The 20,619-nt window shown below is 47.2% G+C and overlaps 1 protein-coding gene across 5 annotated transcripts in view; it reads right to left on the bottom strand.

Moving 5' to 3' along the window:
• Positions 1–20,619, bottom strand: part of Mapk4 (mitogen-activated protein kinase 4) — a 130,125-nt gene that overhangs the window by 44,715 nt on the left and 64,791 nt on the right. The gene's annotated exons all lie outside the window — the stretch shown is intronic.

Here is a 20,619-nt window from a genome sequence, read left to right as displayed (position 1 = left end):
CAAATAACAAGTGAAGTAAAACAGCTATGAGCATAATGCTCAGAAATTCTAGCATGGGCACGCTCACGCATGCATGCATGCATGTGTGTGTGTGCAGGTGCGTGTTTGGGGGTATGGCATACAGACGAGCAGACTAGTGGATAATCAGATCCCCACTGAGGACCGTGCATGCGGGCACATGTCTGTGTTTTTGGATGCCAGCAGTTGAGCCCAGGCGCCTTCTTCAGTAACTACCCCACCTTCTTCTCCCAGGCATGGTCTCTTAGTGTCTAGCCAGCAAGTCACAGTCACCCTCCTCTCTCTGATCCCCCAGCTCTGGGGTTACATACAGGCTTTTACGTGGGTGCTGGGGAGCTGACGGTGGGCTCTCCTGCTCATACCATCTCCTGAGTCGTGCCGTTACCCCCTGCCCTGTGCCCTCTGAGGATTGCTGAACAAGGACATTTACCAAGGCTCTGGAACACAGTAAGGTGCTTAACAGACGGCAGCAGCTATGGCTGCCTTCCGTCAGTTCTTCACACTTGCATGAGATGGAGTCTTGTGACAGCCTGTCAAATTTACAGCGGTTCCCCTCTGAAGGTTTTATTGGGCCCAGAGGCAAAACAATCATAGACTTAACAAAACTTCTGACTTGGGAACGGTCCGAGTGGACAGAGTCTCATTGTCCTGAGTGCAGACAGTGGAGTCCTCCTTGGCTTGTGTGACTAGGAGTCACCTTTATTGGGTAGGGCCAGGCTTCTAAGTTTTCGACTGACTCCTGCCCCGCTGTGTCCCTAAAGGCCAACAGCAAGCCCTCTGAGGCTGATTCTGACAATTTCTCACTTCTCAGGTGACCAGGTGATGGACTGGGCCTTGTGAGAGCCGGCTTAGTAGTGCCAGCAGAGGCTGACACCTGGCTAAAGGTATACCCTCCATTGGTATGCAAATACCTGAGCGACTTAGCCACACACAATGCCACGGTCTGTGTGTAGTAAGTCTTCCTGGATACCTAACTCAAGGAACCCCCCTCCATCCCAGAGAGAGAGAAAAGAGAGGGAGAGAGGGAGAGGGAAAGGGTTCTATCCATCTCCAGCAACCAGATAACGTCTACGTTTGGGCCTCATTCAGTCCCCAAGGGTACTGCAGAGGGAGCTAATTACCTCTGTCTCTGTCTCTGTCTCTGTCTCTGTCTCTGTCTCTGTCTCTCTCTCTCTCTCTCTCTCTCTCTCTCTCTCTCGATAGATGCCCACACCTCCTCCTCTTTCCAGCTCCTGCTGGGTGGTGAACAGAGATTGGAATGGCCCCTCCGACTTCACAAACAGCTCAAAGGAGGACTTGCTGGCAACTGGGGATGCAATGCAGATAATCCGTGAATAATTAAGAAGGGCTTCATTTCTTTTTAAATCCGTCCCTCTTCCTGCCCTGCTGTGGGGGGACTGCCTTCCTTGTGTGTCCTGTTTCTGTCCCTGTGCTCTTCCCAACATGCTGTCAGCTACAGCACATAGGAGACATGTCACTGTGGGAAGGCTCCATCCCAGCAACATCGTTTTCCTCCTGGATGTCTCAACAGACCCCTTTTCATTCTTGCCTGGCTTCTCTGATTGTGCCTTTCAGATTTTTTCCAGCACGCTTCCTGGAGGGTGGGCTGCCTCTCCCTATGTGCTATGAGAGTACACAGCATGCTTACCACGAGTCCCCTTACCATGAGCCCGAACTGTGCAGACAAGTCCATGCCTGCACTTGACTCTACAAATACCTATTCAGTATCATCTGCCACCCCAATACTGCCTCTCAGAATGTCAGCAGCCTATGCAGGAGGCCTTCATCCAAGCATTCCCACCCGAGTTTCCTGTCACTCATCTCTTCTGAAACTGCTTCATTCTCCAGTTCCTCTGTAATATCTACTGCAAACCCACGCCTGTCCCCAAGGCAGTTTGCTAGGAAACATCCTCTGTCCGCTTCTGGCATGATATGCCAAGAAGCAGGGCTATTCACCCCCAGAGGGGGGCAGTCGGTACTTAAATGTGTCCCTGGAGAGGGGAGTAGGTTCAGCAGCAAAGACTGGTCATCTCTGTGAGGAGGCAGCTCAGAGCTACTCAGAACCCCAGATATGATCTCAAACCAAAGGACTTGGCATTCACTGTACGAGACAGGTCAACCTATTCACCTGTGCTCAGATGACAGGCAGCAAGACAAAAGCATGTAGCTCCCCCAAGGGCAGCACAGACTCCCACAGCTCCACAGCAAACACTGCACAATAAACACAAATAAAAACCTCTAAGCCTAGGCCTCCTCACAGTGGAACCCCAGCTCTTGCCTGGTTTCTCGTGGACAGTTTCCCAGAAATCCAGTGAATTATTATTCTCTCCCTGTGCAGCCTTCTAACAGATGGAGGCAAACCAGAGGTGAGGTGCTATGTGCCACCTGTCCCTCTCTGGGATTCCTGGGGCTCTGATTTACAGAGTGGCTTTGGAAGATCTAAATTTAGACTCACCCCTCTGCCCGCTCAGCGCCTCCCAAACCTTCTGCTGTTGGCTTCAGCAGGAAGCAGACACCTGGGAGGTGCTGACATTTCCCAGCTACTGATTCGTTTCTTCTCCCCAACACCCCCAAAACCTGTAGTCATTTCTCAGATGGGACTGAAGTTTCAGAGAGGTAAAACCATTTATGCTACACTTAGGCCTGACTGACCTCATGGTTCTTGAGTGGAGATCAGTAAGCCATTTCTACAAAGGACCAACATATCTTTGTGGCCAGACTACTGACTATTCACAGGGGTCCTGCCTGGCATCACCTCTAGCTGGCACCGGCCACCTACCAGGTCCCTAGTGCTTTCTCCATAGGAATAGAAGCCACATCTTGTTCAGCCATGGAGAAGCTGTCTCTACTCTGAGATTTTAAGTCTCAATGCTGTGGACATTTGGGTCCAGGTCATTGTCAGCAGGGCCCTCCTGGCACTGGCCTCTGCCCACTACATGCCAGTTGATACTCTGCAGGGCCTCCAAACACTGGCCATGGCATTGAGTCAGCTCCATTGAGCTGCTGGTCTGCTGGGAAGTTTCAGCAGAAGCAGGTTGGCATTAAGAGGTCATCCGGTACCCGACTCAGTGTCTGTCATAGGGCGCCAGTCCTGCTTTCTGCCTGGAGTCACACAAAGACTTGCTGCGTTAAAGTTGCTACCAGGCTCACCAATATGATCTACATGGGTTCTCCTCAGGGTCAGCAGCTCCCTCTTCGTTTTGTGGGGCAATTATTATTATTGTGTATGTGTGCGTGCTGTCATGTGACTGCTGGCACAATTGTACCACGGCACACGTATGAAGGTCTGATGACTTTGTGGAGTCAGTTATTTCCTTCCACCTTCATGTGAGACCTGGAGATTGAACTCAGGATGTCAGATTTATACAGTAAGTGCCTTTACCCACTGAGCCATCTCACCAGCCCTGCTCCTAAGGTTTAACCCGGGTCTAACCCACCATGTGCAAATGGCACTCCCTAGAGACAACCTCATACAGCTCCTAAAATCCTAGACCCAAAATATCTCAAAAACCCAAACCCAGTGAAAACCCTGAATCCAGAACTGTTGTGACCCGATTCTCTGTGTGGGCAGAAATTGACATTGGGTGACCACAGGATCAACTCCTCAACAAAAAGCTTTAAAGGAAAACTTTCTGGGGAGGGACCTGGGAAAAACCTCCTGCAAGGAAAAAGTGACCCCTCCTCCTGTAGGGGGATGCAGTTGGAGAGGAATCGATGCTGATGTAACTGACAGGGCAGCCCTCTGAGACAGTAAGGCTGGACCAAGCCTGGCACACAGAAGCAGCAGGTGAGCAGCGGAGCTTGGTGACCCCCATGAGTAGCTGAGTCTCATTTACGGGTACCCAACTCCCACTTTCTTGTCAAGAGAGATGGTCAAGTCTATGAATCCACTCTAACTGCAGACCCTTAGTGTCCTTGGGGCTCGGCCACCACACCATTCGCCACGGGTTACGGTCCCTTATCAAGTTTCCTAAGATGCTCATGGGAATCCCAAGAAAGGAGATGATGCCCGCTGTCCTCCTCTCTGAGTTAAGAATAAAGCAAGAGAGGGCTTAATAAAAGAGTCTGCCAGTGTGGACAGGCTTACTAGTAAGACTCCTTCCTAAGATGCCACCCCAGTGGGGTCCCTTAGCATGTGCTGGGAGAGAGGTGCAGGGAACATAACCTGAGATAGCTTCAGGTGCCTCCCACCAGCCCCCTCCCAAAAGAGGCCCAACGCAGGCTCAGTGGTAGGCACATGGGCTGCCATTCACTTTTGCCATGTGAAGGGTCCTGCGACCAGAGGGTGCTGGGATGTGCCCAAGTCCTGAGAAAGGGTAACACCGACCCTAGAGCCCGCGTCGGGTACCACGGAAGGCTTGAGGTTTGGTACACTGAGCTGTGCTACTGATTGGTACATTTTTCTTGGGGAAATGAACCGATGGCCTTTATTCTTCTTCTGAATAGGTGAGGCGAATAGTTGTTTCTCTTCCCCTGAGATAAGACCTTTGCTGGGGAGAACTCACAGGTAGACTAGGATCCAGGAATCCTGGCTTCCAGTCCCCAGATTGACTCATTGGTGACATCCCAGAGTGGCCTAGGAATTGTTGCCTTCTTACTCAAACTGTCATGGGTAGATGCAATTGCTGGGAAGAGGAACTCTTCCCTCTGCTCTAGAAATGACTGTCTGGCCTCTGAGTGCACCCCGGTGAGTGATTAGGCCGCCCAGGAAGAGCAGGGGCAGCATGCATTAGCTGGGTAGCTAGTGTCAATGGTGGGGAGTCAGCATCTCTGAAACAGTCCAGGATGTCAATCAGGCAAGGCCCGAAAAAGTCTGTGTGTTTGCATCTCCTGTGGGAAAGGAAGGAAGTATGATTAACCATGGGGGCTGGGTGGGGAAACTGAGGCTCAGAGAAGAGAAAGGACTCTCCCTAGATACTGTGTGAGTTTCTCTGAAGAGACACAGACACTTGGACATCTCTTCATTTCAGATAGGACACGGATGGCAGATCAAAATCTAACTGGTGAGCCAGAGGACAATTGCTGATTCAAGACAGGTTCATCACTAAAAAGACCACCCTAGCCTGGTGAGGGCACACCCTGCCCGGCGGCCCTCCACTCCCCCACCCCTCATCATGTGCTTGACATTTATGTAACCCTGGAGAAGGTCTTCGAAACATTCAGGGCTTCCAAGTCTTAAGAGGGAATGCTTCAGTTCGGAGGAAATAGCCCGAGGATACCAGGTCACTAGTGTGGCAGGACCCAGCTCTGCACAGCTGCCCGTCTGGACAGCAGTCCCATTCAGGCACCCCTTAGCCTTTGCATGCCCATAACTGCCAGGATATTGGTCCCGACCCCAAAGAGGATGTGTGGAGCTGGTGCCCAGCACTGCACCTGGCCCCTGGCCAGGATCTGAGAGTTATAATTAGTGTCCTATCATTTTAGTCTGAGGAGAGCCAGGCAGATAAAGACTCTCTCCTCCCATTGGGTGTAACCAACACAGCAAATGACTCAGAGGTATGGACGGTCTTATGCTACACACATCCGCAGGATTCCACCCACTTAAGAGTCGGGGTGATACGAGCCAGCGTGTAGGCCTAGTGTTAAAGGGGAACAACCAGGAAGAAAGAACAGAGACAGGAAGGGAGGGCTGGGATTGGGGGGAAAGACTATAGAACTATATACCTCCATACCCAGGGTAGCTGTCTCCCTTCCTGAGTCACCCAATTGTCACTAGCACTTGGTGTATACCACCACCCCCCCCTGCCACACCCTGATAAAGCCCTCATTACAGAAGATGCAGGAACCTTGACATAGCTAGCAGCAGCAGAATCCATGTGCTATAGCACTTAGACTGCACAGTTCTCCCTGGATCAGGACCTGGTCTCCCCCCACATGATGGCGGGAGTTAGCTGGGAATATAGGATGGGACTGGCACCCAGGGCGAGCCTGCTGTTCCAGCTAGTACAGGGCAAAGTTTGGCCAGCAGTGGGCAAGAAGACAACACATAGAACATTCTCTTCAGCTCTTCCTATCTACCTGCTCCAGGTGAAGAACTTGGGGAGTTGACAAGTCTGGAAAACTAGCCAAAGCTGGGTTCTGCTGTTTTGGTATGATCTGGAGCCCCCATGCCAGGAAGGTTAGGTGAGTCAGGTAGGGTGGGGGTAGCCTGGGAAAGGTTATAGCCACCCCAGACTGTATAGCCTCTACTTCCAAGTTGATCCCAACACCAGCGTGATGGGATCAGGCAACTTGGAGCCCGGAGAAGGCATAGGAGTGGGCTTCTGCACTGTGGCCAGAGCTGCCCCCAGAACATGAAGGCAGCAGGGTAACATGGTGGTAACATAGAATAGTGAGAAGTCACCTCCCCAGAACTGGGCATGTTCTACCTCCGGCAAGTACAGTCTGCTCACTGGAGCGTGCAGAGGGGATAGAGACTTGAGTGAGCTTCCAGCTGAAAGAGTTGCTTCCAGAGCCAAGGTTTATTTGACCCCTAAGAAAATAATTTTCTTTTTCCTAGCGACACAAATTGTTTCTGGTTCTGAAGCTGAAACGGTAAACAAGGATTTCAATGTGCGCAGACATAGAGGCTCCCATTCCCTTGGCTCCAGGGGAAAACCTCCCCTGCTCCTTTGAGTGGGCAGCAAAGGTGCCTGCGCCTAGACCAGTGGTTTTCAACCATGCTAATGCTGCGACCCTTTAATACAGTTCCGCCTGTGGCGGTGACCCTCAACCATAAAATTACTTTTGTTGCTGCTTCATAACTGCAATTTTTTTACTGTTATGAATCTTAATGTAAATACATTTGGAGATGGAGGTTTGTCAAATTGGGTCGCGGCCCAGAAACGCTGGTCTAAGGTCTCTCCAGCTTAAAATTCTACCTCTTTCCACCTCTGCCCAAGGCCTGGCTGTGTGGCCCTTCATAGGGCTGTGACCCAGGGAGCCACAGGGCTGGGGTATCTTTCAATGTAGGGTCTGTTTATGCCACCTCTTGTCACCATGGCTGCAGTGAGGTAGAGAACCACTCGGCTCTGCTTCCTTGTAACAGAACACTAGGATCAATGGGGGCCTTCAATGAGCAGCTCTCTGCCATCTTTTGCTGCCCCTGTACCCTCTTCCTTTCTGCTTCATTTCCAAAGGACATCTGTTCTTCTCACTCTCCAGCTATAACTTTTTTTTTGCATATCTCTCTGTGACAGAGGTTCAAGCCTGAGCTCCCCAGGGGTCACAGCACCCCAACCCCATCTTAGACATGTATCTGTGCTCCCCTCAACCCTAACCTCTCTGAACTGCATGGCATGGCCTCACAGGTTAGAGCAATTGTCCTTAGTTACCACGTTCCTAGAACGTGAACCACCACCCGCGTGACTCGTGCTTGGGGTCAGTGTGCTTTTCAGGGGAAATGACACCTTCGGGATTAGGGCTTCCTTCTTGTTCACAATGCACACGCCTGTGACAGCCAGTCCACAGGCTTCTACTCCTCAGCAGGGTTTCCCTCCAGTAGACTGAGAAGCCCAAGAAAAGTGTAGTGGCTACTTGCCCCTGAGGTCCCCAGCTGAGTACGTCACCTGGTACACTAAAAGGTGAAGACTCCATGAAAATGCAGGCAGGACTGGGGCTAGGTCCCGAGAACGGAAAGTGTGTGGAAGAAGGGCTCAGGGCAGTGACTTCTGGAGGAGCAGCTCTCAGAAGGTGTGATTTGCCAGGGGAGCCACGGACAAGCATAGGACAAGAGCAGGAGGCCTGAGGGGAGCAGGGTGAGGGAGCAGCTGGTGGCTGAGCAGCAGATGCAGGGGTGGACTTAGAGATCACAACAGGACAAGGCCTAGGAGCTGAGGTAGAAGAGTGGCCAATGGTGGGGTCCTGGGGGGGCTGGAGGGAGGGGTCGTAGGGTATACAGGACTGTGGGTCCAGAGCACAGAACACGAGTGCCATGATCAGAAGAGATCGTTAGCGGTAGAATCCTGGTAACTATGACCTAGAGAGCAGAGCCACCCTGTGAAGCTCCCTCTTTATCTCTACTCTGGCTATCAGGTCACATAGCAACCAACTCGGGATGCTGAAGTCAGGTTGGTTCCAAGACTGAAGACAAACTCTCCCCCCAGACTGACTTTTCTCCCTTCCTTCTTCAGGCGCAGCCCCAGCGCGAGACACCACACAGTTCACGAACCATTCTGTGGAAGCCCTCCTTACTGACTCTTCTGCTCAATTCTTTTAGAAATCTCAGCTTCTGTAGACAGCTCTTTTATTGTTTGGTAACCCCACAGACAGCAATAAAAGTAAAATGAAAACACATTTGCAAAGCAGCTTTCCACTGTCCAAAGCGCTTGCCCATAGTACTACTTAATATTTAATATTTCCATGCAATATTTATGCAACATCCCCATGCTTCAGGCAGCGGGGATGCAGGTGCAAATAAAGCAGGCACGGTCCTTAGCCCCTAAGAAACCTCCGGTTCAGAGGTGGAGAGGCCGATGAGACACAAAGATGGGTTAGAGCGCAACTGTGATGCATTTCTGATGGGAAGCCACACAATGCTGAGAGCGGAGGTGACAAGACCAATTACTTTGGCAAATAGTGGCAGACTGCCTGAAGAAGTGACATTTAAGTCAAGACTTGCAAAGTGAGTCAGGGCTAGCAGTGGAGGCACTGGGGACAGGGTGTCAGTATCATGATCTCGAGAAGTAAAGACTGTCGGAGGGAGAGCGAAGGCTGGTGGGACGGATTCTGAGAGCCATAGGTGGAAAATAAGGCCGGGGGAGGCCAGCTTGGGTCAAGAGGCTGGTGGATCTGATTGAATCAGTACTATTTGATTCTGCTTTAAAAGAGCCTGAAGAAGAGGCATCAAGCCCTTCTGTCATTTGAGCAGGAGGAGAGCTGATAGCATTGGGAAGTCCGGGGAAAGAGGCCACTGGAGGACCTGAGGATACTCCTTGCACAAGCCTGCTCTCTGTGGTTTCATCTCCATTTACAGAGAACTGAGGCGGGCTGGTTGAGCAAGTTGCTTAAGTCTTTACCCTGCAAAGGGGCAGAGCAGCTGCTGGCACTTAACTACTCGAACCTAACTTAGCTACTAAGTGAACTGAACGCCCCAGCTTTGTAGGAGCACAAAGGTCCTTTGCTCCCACAGGTCACTAAGGAAACCAGGAATGTTAAACACACAGGGGCCTCTTCTCCATGGAGGAGATAAAAGACCTGCTGGTCTGCCCAGAAGACTGAGAGTGAATTTTGTTAATGACCTGCAGACCTTTTGGCTACCTGCAGAGGCAGACCTCACCCATCTAATTCCCCAGAATGATTATTCCAGACTCTCTCTCCCTAGACTGTTACCCATTTTAAAGGAAGATGTCACATGACCTGCTCACCTCTCTGCTCTTGGTCATAGATTAGACAGACAGACAGACACTAGATTCTAGGCCTTTTAGCTATAGACCCCACCCTCATGGTCACGTGTACTTTGCAAAGGAGTTTCTACGTAGTCACACCTTTACTATACACCTGGAACTGGACTGATGGTTGCCTGGAAACCCTTTCCCAAATTGTCTTAAATATGTTGACAAAGAACTGCCTGGCCTTAGACTCCCCAAAATCTGATCCAGGTTGAGGACGCCAGTCTGCACCAGATTTTCACTCTTATCTCCTCCTGAGGTTTGCTTCCCTGCATGTCACAAGAGTTTGGAATTCTTCTGATCCCTAGACAAGTATGACTTTGTTCCCAGATAGCTTTGCCATCAGTGTTTCCAATTTGGCAACCACCTTCCCTCCTCCCACCTTCATGCCCCTCCTACAAAATCAACTGACAGTAGTTCCCCTGTCTCCGGCAACATCCCCAGGTGTTGCTGTTACCAAGGCAACCATGTTACCAGCCCACCATGGCCATTACTCAACACTATCAGATTCTGCCGCCTGCTTCTTCCCTCTTCATAACACATGGAAAGCTATCTAAAGTAAGGTCTCCCCTTCAATAAGCAGAAATTCCAAATCTTGGCATCAGTCCTCCTGGGCAGAAGCTCCAAAGGTGGAGATGTGGCACAGATGTGCAGGCTGTGGCTGGTCGGGCATTGGTCCCCCTCCACACAATAACAGGGGTCTGACCAATATTAACTCTCAGCCGTGGAGGCCACTGGGGGGAAATGATCACACAGCAAGAGATTTCCAGGCTTCAGAAAGGGAAGAGCCCAGAGTGCAGTGTGGTCAGTTGAAGCAGGGAGTGATATCAGTTAGAACGAGGTTGTCAGCTTCCATCACCGCTTCCCTCCGACACAGAGGCCCAGGTTAGGGCCAATAAGACAGAGATGCTAAGATGCCATTTCTGTCCCCAGCACCGGCCTCTCTGGAGAAAAGCAGCATTGCCCTTCCTCCTCACACTCATCTTCTCTAAAGCCCAAGTGGAAGGCAGGAGACGTTCTTCAGAGTTGCCATGAGCAATAAGGGATGGGAGGAGATTGAGGAAAAAAATTCAGCAGCTAGGGAGATGGTTCAGTCAGCAAGGTGCTTGCTGGGCAAGCCCGAGGGGCTAGGTTTGATCTTCCTTGTAAGAAGCAGGGCGTAGTAGCAAATACACGGAACTCAAGTGTGCAGAGGCAGAGATCCCTGCCTGTGGGAGGAGGATCCTGTCTGTCTGTGGTAAGGCCAGCAGAAGGCAGAACAGCAGTTATTCTGCAGGACCATCCATGCCATGTCTCGTAAGCCAGGGGAGACTGTTAGGAACCAAAACTAAACGTGTCTGAACCCAAGCTTCCCCCAGGTCCGCGGCTGTGACTTAAGCCAGGACCCAGGTAGGGTCCTTGGTTGTGCACCCTGCACCCAAAAGTCATTTCCTGGCTGGGCCTGCTGGGGCTCCTGGTTCAGTGGACTTGGGGTGAGACCTGAGAATCTGCATCCCTAAGTTCTGCTGATCCAGGGACAGACTTTTAAAAACTGCTCATTGAGGGGGCTTAAAGCAGGAAGTGTGAAGGGATATGAGTGGGTTCAGACTCCCCTTTTCCCAAGATATAAGTAACATTAAAGCAGGATTTGGTGGTACGGCTTCTGCTCAGTATGAATGAAGCCCTGGGCTCCATACCAGATATACACATGTACGTACGTACATGTACACACGTACACACACACAAACACAATTCTTCCTTGTCTCAAGAATGAAAAGGCAGTTAGTGAGGTGACTGGGTACTGTAGACCTTTAGTCTCTCCATGAAGGTTCAAGCTTGAGGCTGGTTACCAATGACCCCCATGGTCTCCTGGATGGTATTAACCACAGAGACCATCCAGGCTTGGACCACTATAGAGCCTGAGCCCAACTACCATATTCCCAGCTCAGCCAGATCACACAGGCCAGATCACACAGGCTTAGTGTTGTTAAACTCCTGCTAAATAAAGATAATTAAATGACAGGCATATGCTGTTTAGGGTGCTGCCCTGCATTTATATCTGGGGGTGCAGCTACTTCCTGAAGAAACTTGGTTGCCTAGGTAGATTTCAACAGTTTCTCAGCATTTTATTTTACTTAGTATATCTGTGTAGTCATTATATAAAATAAGACACAGGAAGCCAGCAGAGCCCATACACCAGCCAAGTTTTTCTAAGCCAGTACTTTGTAGTTTAATTTAGAGTGATCAATTGAGCAGTCACCCAAACCCTATTTCTTAAAATTCCCCGGGGTGGAATTCTTCGACTTGGTGCTAAGTGCGTAGGCTGGCTCTCAGAGGCTTCAAGTAAATTTCCTCTTCTTGAATATACAATAATACTGACAAGCAGAAGCCGCCATACAGTGAAGGAAACAATTAGCAAATTCATTAATTAGAATCCTACTTGCACTTTTTCCACAACGGTTACCATTTGTTTATTATAATTACAAATCTCCTGTTTTTTACTAAAACCACTAATGGTCTTCAGGACGTACTGTTATGTTTGCAGAGCCAAATATATTTTGTTTTGCACGAAGAAAAAGAATGTCTGTATAGTGTTACATCTGAAGGGGCCACAGATGCTACAGTTGAACAGTTTAAAGTAACAGAATCATAGAAAATACACACATACACTGCAACAGATACAATGGATGATGCCACTTAGTGTGCTCACCTTTAGCCATTCAATTACACAATCAGCCAATGAGAACACTGAACCTTATTCTTATGCAATAATTACCTAGATTATTTCTACACACTACTGAGAAACTCCTTATGTTTCTAATAACAGATTAGGTTATGACAGGTGTCATACCAATTTTCATTTTTCAAGAAAAAAGCATTTCACATAGAAAGTCTCAAGTTATTTTTTAAGCTAAAAGAGCAGCACAAACAACTGAGGACAGTTAAAAATCAAACGCATGATTGAAATTGAGAAGGTATGAGCGCTGTTTTTAAAAGGAACACCATATAATTTGCAAAGGTCAACTCTAATCTGTGTAACAGCATGGCACTTTTACATACGAGCTGCAGAGCACAGATCTTTATGAACCTCTTCACAGATGGGAAGTGGGTTCAGGGCTGGCAGAGAGGCCAGTCCAGATCCCAGAGGCGGACAGCGTGAAGAAAGCCCGGATCTCCCGGTGAGAAGCCAGCCAGCACTGACTGCCCAAGGATTCAGAGCTACAGGAAGAAAACAAGACGGGGAGGGGGTGTGAGAAAGGAAGGGAGAAGAGAAAAAGGTAAAGAAGAGAGAGAATAGAGGGGACATTGATACTGTCTGGAAAGAGATGCCATCGGGCCTTCGTGGGTCAGGAATGGGGGTGATGTGTGATTTTAAGTCATAAACAGGACTTCTCATTAAAAACCCCTCCAGGCCACACACAGACACAACAGACAGACAGACAGACAGACAGACAGACAGACACACACACACACACACACAGAGTCAGATAAGAAATTTAGTAAATGCTGTGTATGGTGGCAAATGCCCCAGTGCTTTTAAGGGAGGAGCATCATGGACCCAAAGCTAGCCTGGGTTACATGGTGAGAGCCTTCCTCAAAAAAGTAATAGACGGAGCAAGTGATCACGAAGAGTTCAGCCCTTCTCACTTTCCCTCACTCCCCACTTGACAAAACACCATACCCCCAAAGCCACCGCAGGGACAGCCACAGAGAGGAGTCTTCTTAGAGCACAGACTGTGTATGAAAAGGGGAGACGACAGATTCCTGTCTTGGAACACAACTAGGCTGGCTCAGGTTTAAAGGTTTCTGTTTCTCTGGTTCATTCCCATTGGCAGTCATGGAGCTTGGCAGCAGCCCTCAGGGAATTACTGCTTCCCTTCCGTCAAGGCTGCTCACTTTTACCCACAGGCTGGCCTGAGCTGCCTTCTCCATTCCTCGGGTTTCTGGAACAACCGGGTCATTTCAGGTCTGGGTGGCCAGGCACTCACTCCGTCCAGATGGAGGAGGTAGCTCTGCCCTCCCTGCCTACCCAGAGACTTCACAGCATCCCCAGATTGTGTCCCGAGCACCAACCTCCCTTGTGTGGTCCATGGATGAGCAGAGGGTCTTGAGTCCTGGTTCCGCCTAAAGCCATAGCATCTGGGTAGACTGTTAGGCACCTCTAAGCCTCAGCTTCCATTTGGGAGAAAGGGAACCATGAAGCCAACTTCCAGGGTAGTGTAGAAAGTGAAGGTCATGTACTAAGGGCTGTGTGTGGTGCGGGCATGTGCAAGCACCCAGGCAATGGTAGCAGCTTATACTCCATGGAGCCAATATGCCACTGCCTTCTTGGTTCTTCCTTCCAGGACTGGCTTTCTCTGAAAAGGCCCCCCAGTGTGTCTCCACTGCCGCTGCTCTATGGTTATTGTGCTAAAGCAAACCAGGTCATCAATGCTCCCTTCTCCTGGTCTCTGGACTCCTGCATGGTTTCCATCTAACTGCTGAGACTTTGGGAAGGTGTCCCAGGAGGGAAAGTGAAGCCTAGCAGGGAACACAGAAACCTATGGGGTAGGAGCACAGCAGCATTTGGTGTCCCCAAGACACCTGCTTGTTGCATTTTTTTTTAAAAGTGTTGATGTCTCCCTTAGCCAGCTAAGAAGGGAAAATCCGTTTTTGAAAATCAAGCTAACATCCTTAGGTAAATATGTCATGCAAGTTTGAAGGGCTGCAATGTATCATAATATTTTTCTAAGACTTCAAGGCATCCAGTGTTAACTTGAGGACTGTAAACCATGCCATGAGCAATCTAAAATAAGGGCTTTTTTTTCCACTCTAGAAATAGCTGCCAAACAGACAGAATCCACCCTATGTCAGCCACACGTTGCCTGCAGAGCCTCAAACCTCACCATTGCCCAAGAACAGAAGAATGGGTATGAAGTTAGAACTGGCAGCAGGACAGGGCCCAAGATGCTCTTAAAACCGTATAACATCCACTCGTCAGGGACTGAACTGAGTCTTTCAAGTCTCAGTCTAAACCCGTAGATTGTCTAAGTACCTAGATTGTGACTATATTTGAAAATAAGACCTTTAAAGAAATAATTAAGGTAAAGTGGGGTCATTAGTGAGATGCTAACCCAGCAGGATAACTGTCCTTACAAGAATAGACAATGCTACCAACAATGGGCAGAATAAAGGGGGGGCCTCAGGGGATCCAGAAAGACAGAAACCTATAAGTCAAGGTTAGGGCTGTGGAAGAAACTACCATTCATGGCGTGGAGCTGTGAGGAAATAAATATATTGCTCAGTTGCCCAGGCTGTGACATTCTGCTATCGTGGTCCTAGCAGACTCTGCACTTTGACACAGGGCTTTCTCATTCTGCCTGTAGAAAACAGGTACTTAAAAGTAGCCACAAAACTAACGAGCAGAGTTAGACTTCTAACCTTTGATTTGAAATCCTAGTCTCTGTACTCTAAATGAGTTACTTTGGTGAGGGTTTGCTTCTTCTAGCCCATCTCTGATGTGAATATATTTTATTACCATTGTTTAATAAAGAAGCTGCTTTGGGCCTATAGCAGCACAGAACAGAGCAAGGCAGGAATTCCAAGCAGAGAGAGGCAGAGAGAGGCAGAGAGAGGCAGAGAGAGAGAGAGAGAGAGAGAGAGAGAGAGAGAGAGAGAGAGAGAGAAGGAAGAAGAAGGCAGAGCCAAGGAGACACCATGTAGCTGCCCAAGGAGATAGATGCACCAGAACCTTACCAGTAAACCACAAGCCTCGTGGAAAAATACAAAATAATAGGAATAGATTAATTTAAGATGTAAGAGTAAGTTAGTAAGAATCCTGAGCTAATAGGCTGAGCAGCATTTTAATTAATACAGTTTCTGTGTGAGTATTTTGGGTCAGGGCAGCCAGGAAATGAACAATCAGCCAATGTCGACACATCTCCATTCCTTTCTATCAATCACTGACTCTCTACCAGGGGTCTATTGGCCATGGAGACTCAGGTAGGTAATTTTTTGCTCTCTTCCCTGTCTTCTATGTGATCTTTACAGCCTGTTTGCAGGAGCCCCTCTGTTTTCTCCACACATATTGGTGTGGATCCCAGGCACCCTATTTCTTTCTGGAGACCTCAAATCACCCTTCCCTCCTAGCTCATCTCCATTTCTTTCTGCTACCCATGGACCCACAGAAGCCCTCTCTATCAATGACCCCAGAACCATCTGATCCATAGAGGGCAACAGCAACCAAAGAATGGAATACCCACCCAACAAAGGCAAGACTAGATATCAACATCAAGAAACACCTCGAACGTCATAACTCCAGACACCTAGATCCCAATACAAAAGCACAGACATGACAGCCAAGACAAAATGCTTCTACAAGAAGCCAGAAACCTTACTGCTGTAGGCCGTGAGCAATGCAATATAGCAGAAGCACAACACAAGATATTGAAATAGCAATTATGAATATGTTTAAGGGCCCTAAAGAGACTATGAATGAAGTTAATGAAGCCTGTGAAAACACAGTTTAATGAAAATCAGTAAAGATATGAAAGTGGAGTTTAACAAAGAAGTAATATCACTAAAGAAAACCCAAACTGAGATAAGAGTGGAAATAGAATATTTAGGGTGCCAAATAAAAAATCTCAGAGGTAAGCCTCACCAACAGATTACAGGGCATGAAAGAGAGACTCTCAGGTGTTGAAGACAAGGTAGCCCAGTCAAGGAAAATGTTAAATTTTTTAAAAAGATCTGGGCACAAAATATCCAGGAAAACTGGGACACCATGAAAAGACCAAATTTACGAATAGGCACAAAAAGCAACACATATTTCTTCAACTGATAAACAGTTTCAACAAAGTGGCAGGATACAAAATTAACACACAAAAATGACAGACAGACAAAGAAAGCAAGGGAAAAAATACCTTTCACAATAGCCTCAACACACACACACACCTTGGGTTAACTCTAGGCAAGCAAGTGAAAGATAAGAAAAACTTTAAGATTTTAAAGAAAGTGAAGACGATATCAGAAGATGGAAAGATCTCTTATGCTCACAGATTAATAGGATTAAAACACTGAACATGGTCATCCTAGCAAAAGTAATCTACAGATTCAATGCAATCCTGATCAAAATCCCAATACAATTATTTATAGAAATTAAAAACCCAATTTCAACTTCATATGGAAACATACAAATTCAAGATAGATTAAAAAATACTGACTAATAAAAGAACTGCTGGAGGTATCACCATCCCCAATTTCTAGATGTATTACAGAGCTATAAAAATAAACACAATGTGGTACTGGCATAATCAAACATATACACTGATAGATGGAATCAAACGGAGGACCCATGCATAAGTACACATGCCTATGAACACCTGATTTTTGACAACAAAGTAAAAAATACACATTGGGAGGAAAGACAGCACCTTCAACAAGTAGTCAAACTGGATGTCTGCAAATAGAAAACTGAGAATGAATATAGATCATATTTATCACCCTGCCCAAAACTCAACTCCAAATGGATCAAAGATATCAGCTTAAGACCAGGTATCCTGAACTTCATAGAAAGAAAGGGGGAATAGCCTTGAACTCACTGGCATAGACAAAGGCTTTCTAAACAGGACATCAATAGCACAGGCACAAAAAGCAGCTAATAAATGGTACTTCATGAAACTGAAAAGCTTCTATATGGCAGAGCACACCATCATTCTGATAAAGCAGCAGTCTACAGAATGGGAAGATATCTTTACCAATTAAACATCTGCTGGAAGGTTAGTATCTAGACTATATAAAGGACTAAAAAAACTGAACATCAAGAAAACAAATAATTGAATTAAAAAGTGTAATACAGAATGAAGCAAAGAGATCTCAAAAGATGATACAACAAATGGCTGAGAAACACCCTTAGCTATCAAGGAAATGCAGGTTAAAACTACTCTGAGATTTCATCTTAGGCCAGTCAGAATGCCCAAGATCAGTAACATAAATGATAGCGCATGCTGGTGAGGACACAGAGAAAGGGCAACACTTAGTCATTACTGGTAGTCATGCAAACTTGTACAGTCACTATGGAAACCAGTGGGGTCGTTTCTCAGGAAACAACCTGGGAATTATCTATCTCAAGCTCCAGCTAGAAAAAAATTTATGCTGAGTGGCATAACCTCAGAGCAAAACAACAACAAAAAATCCCTACAAATACTGAATGTTTTCTCTTATATGTGAATGTTAGCTTTTAAGTTGTCAATATGTGTGCTATAACCCAAGGAACCACAAAGGTTAGGGATCTAGTAAGGACCTGGGGGCAGGAGAAACTCCCAAGGAAGGGGAAATAGAACATATTGCTATGCAGAGATAACAGGGAACTATTTAGAATAGATGGATTAAAAAGCAAGGGATATGGAAGAGACTGGTAAAGGAGGGAATGGGGGACAGCTAACACTAAAGACCATTTGAAAAACCATATGGAAACTTACTTCTGTAGAAGCTTTCTAAAATCTATACATCTATGAAAGGAATCTACATGGAGCCATCAAAGTAACAGGGGAGACAATGCCCCAACCAGACATCTTATGCCACCAACTAAAACCTCCAGTGCCTTATTCTTTTTTTAAAAAAAAAAAAAAAAAAAAAACAATAATAATAAATTAAAAAAGAAAAAACCCTCTAGGGCCAGGAATGGGTTACATTTTGTTGAGTGATCGGCCAAAATGGTCCTCTGGAAACTCGGAAGTATCAAAGGTTGTTGCCAAGGATACTGGTTGCTCTCCAGAAACTGATGGTAAGGCCCTATTGAAAACAACACTTGGAAATGTTACAAAACTAGGAGTCATCAAGCTGGTTGCCCAACTAGAGGCTTCACCCCTACTCACTAACATTCATGGTACTGGAAGGTAGTTTGCATTTTACCAAAGGATAAACACCACCCAGCTATCAACCCTACAACCTAAAACAGCGCAAGATAAACTTGCACAATAGTGGCGCAAATGTTATGGGGGCAACCCACCACTTTCTGATTGGATTTAAGGTCCACTCCGTAAGATGGAACCTATACCTGACACTGTTAAAGTGACCAAGAATAGACTAGGTCGGTTGTGGATCCTAGTAGAAAACTATTCTGCTAAGTGAGCACAGCAATAAAATAACTCTTCATGACATACTGCTTGCTATACCCATAGCTCAGCCATCATCTGAAAAGCTGCTTGCGGTAGACGGGAATTAACTCAGAAACCCACAACTGGACAGTGTGCAGAGTGAGACTTTAGAGCACTCTGTCCTAAATGGGATGTCTCCATCAGACCCCTTCTCCCCAAGCATGAGGACCTATGTGGAAGAGGAGATGGAAAGGTTGTAAGAACAGAGAAGAGGGATTGACTCCATGAACACAGTGTCTTCAAGGCACAGCAGGACGGACACACAGACACACTCACAGAGACTGCACAGGTTCTAGCCTGATGGGGTCCCGGCACTGAGAGGGCAACATGGATACAGTGCTCACCCTAAACAAGAAGCTGTGTGCCAACTGTCGAGGAAAATCCGTTCTGTCCACTGGAGTCCTCCTGGGCATATGAGCCACACTTCTGGGCAGGCACGATACCCAGAAGTGGTCGACCAACACAAAGCAAACTCAGTGGGAATTTTGTAGACCTTCTGTATCATTTTGCTTTGTTTCAGCATTTTTTGTCTTGGTCTTTTACATGTTTATTGTGAGTTTTGTGTGTGCGCAGGTGTGTTTATTGGGTTTTTGTTTCGGTGTTTGTTTTTTGAGAGATAGGAAAAACATAAAATTGGGTGGGTAGGAAAGTGGAAGGATCTTGGAGGAACTGGAAAGGGAGAGAACATGATCAAAATATAATATCATATAGTGTATAAAATATTAAAAAGAAGAGTGAGGGCTTAGAGACAGTGTACCTGGGTTTAAATCCTGGCAGGGTCGCTTCTCCAGCTCTGCGGTTTAACTTCACTATGCTTGAGTTTCAACATCTAGTTTAAAAAGGCCAGAAATCTCTGCTTTGTTTGCTTAATGGGGGAATGAATAATTTCAAAGTGAACTGATAAAATATACATGAAATACTTGGTGCTTGGCTATGTGATGTTTGAGAAATGTCAGCCAATCTGATCACTGCTATTATTATTCCTATTATCATTAATATTTCTGAGGAATTCTCAACAACCTAGCCCAAGCATTTTAATTCTACATATGATCAGGAAAGCAAGGCTCGGAGACAGAAGAAGGCCGTAGAAGGTCATGAAAGCAAGAAATTGAGGTCTAGTCCAATTAATTTCTATGGTTTTAGGAAGGTTCAGAGAAACAATGTTGAGAGGCAGGGTTTGATTTCCAGCGGATTTGAGACTAGGCAGTGGTGGAGTCGGGCTGACCAGGAGGCTACCGCAGAAGCCAGGAGACTCATCCTCATCATGACTTACACCAGGCCAGGAGGACGGGGAGACCGCAGACAGGAATATGTGAGTAGAGGCCGGAACTGCGATGGAAAGCTAAAATCCGAGAAGGAACAACTGCAGAAATGGCTCCAAGGCTAAAGGCACTTGTCCTGCAAACCCGGAGATGGGAGTTCGACTCCTGGAACCCACATGAAAGTGGAAGGAGTGAGCAGACTCTGAGGGATTGTCCTCTGACTTCACATGCGCACGGCAACAGCCGTGCCCATACCACACGCCATGCACGTAGACGGTCATGATGATGAATAAAAATTAAACCAAAAGAAAAAAATTCTCATGAGAAAAATTAAAACACCCTTGAGGGCCAAAGAGACAAGAGGGAACATATACCTCAAAAACCCTAACTAGGCGTTGGCGAAGTTCTAGGAGATGAAGAAACATCAAAAGATTACCAGAGAAAAGCAGCTGATGGATATAGGTATTAATAGATCTTTAGGAAGAAGCTAAAAATAGAGCCAAGCAGACATATCATGCAGACTGTTTCAAGTAACAGCGCCTCTAGAAAGCACATGGGACTCAGGAAGGAAAGGCAGCCCCCCCCCCCCCCATGTTCCCACAACCATTCAGGGAAGAGAGATAGGAGGAACTACCTGATCATACAGCGGCTAGGCTAGGACAATTTGGAGCAGTTAGGAAAGAACAATGAGTCGTCCGGCTGGCTACTGTCTACTGAGCACCTACTTGGTGGCCCTGTTCTCTCTGTTTAGCACTAGGACAACCATGAGTGAAGTCAGCCACCACCTCTGCATGTGCACTTCCGTGAGGTGGGCAGTGGGGGATTAGTCCAACAACCCAAATGGAAGGGGAACTA

This window comes from Chionomys nivalis, chromosome 14 (assembly GCF_950005125.1).
Source record: "Chionomys nivalis chromosome 14, mChiNiv1.1, whole genome shotgun sequence".
Taxonomy (NCBI): domain Eukaryota; kingdom Metazoa; phylum Chordata; class Mammalia; order Rodentia; family Cricetidae; genus Chionomys; species Chionomys nivalis.
This window is presented reverse-complemented; position numbering and strand designations above follow the sequence as displayed.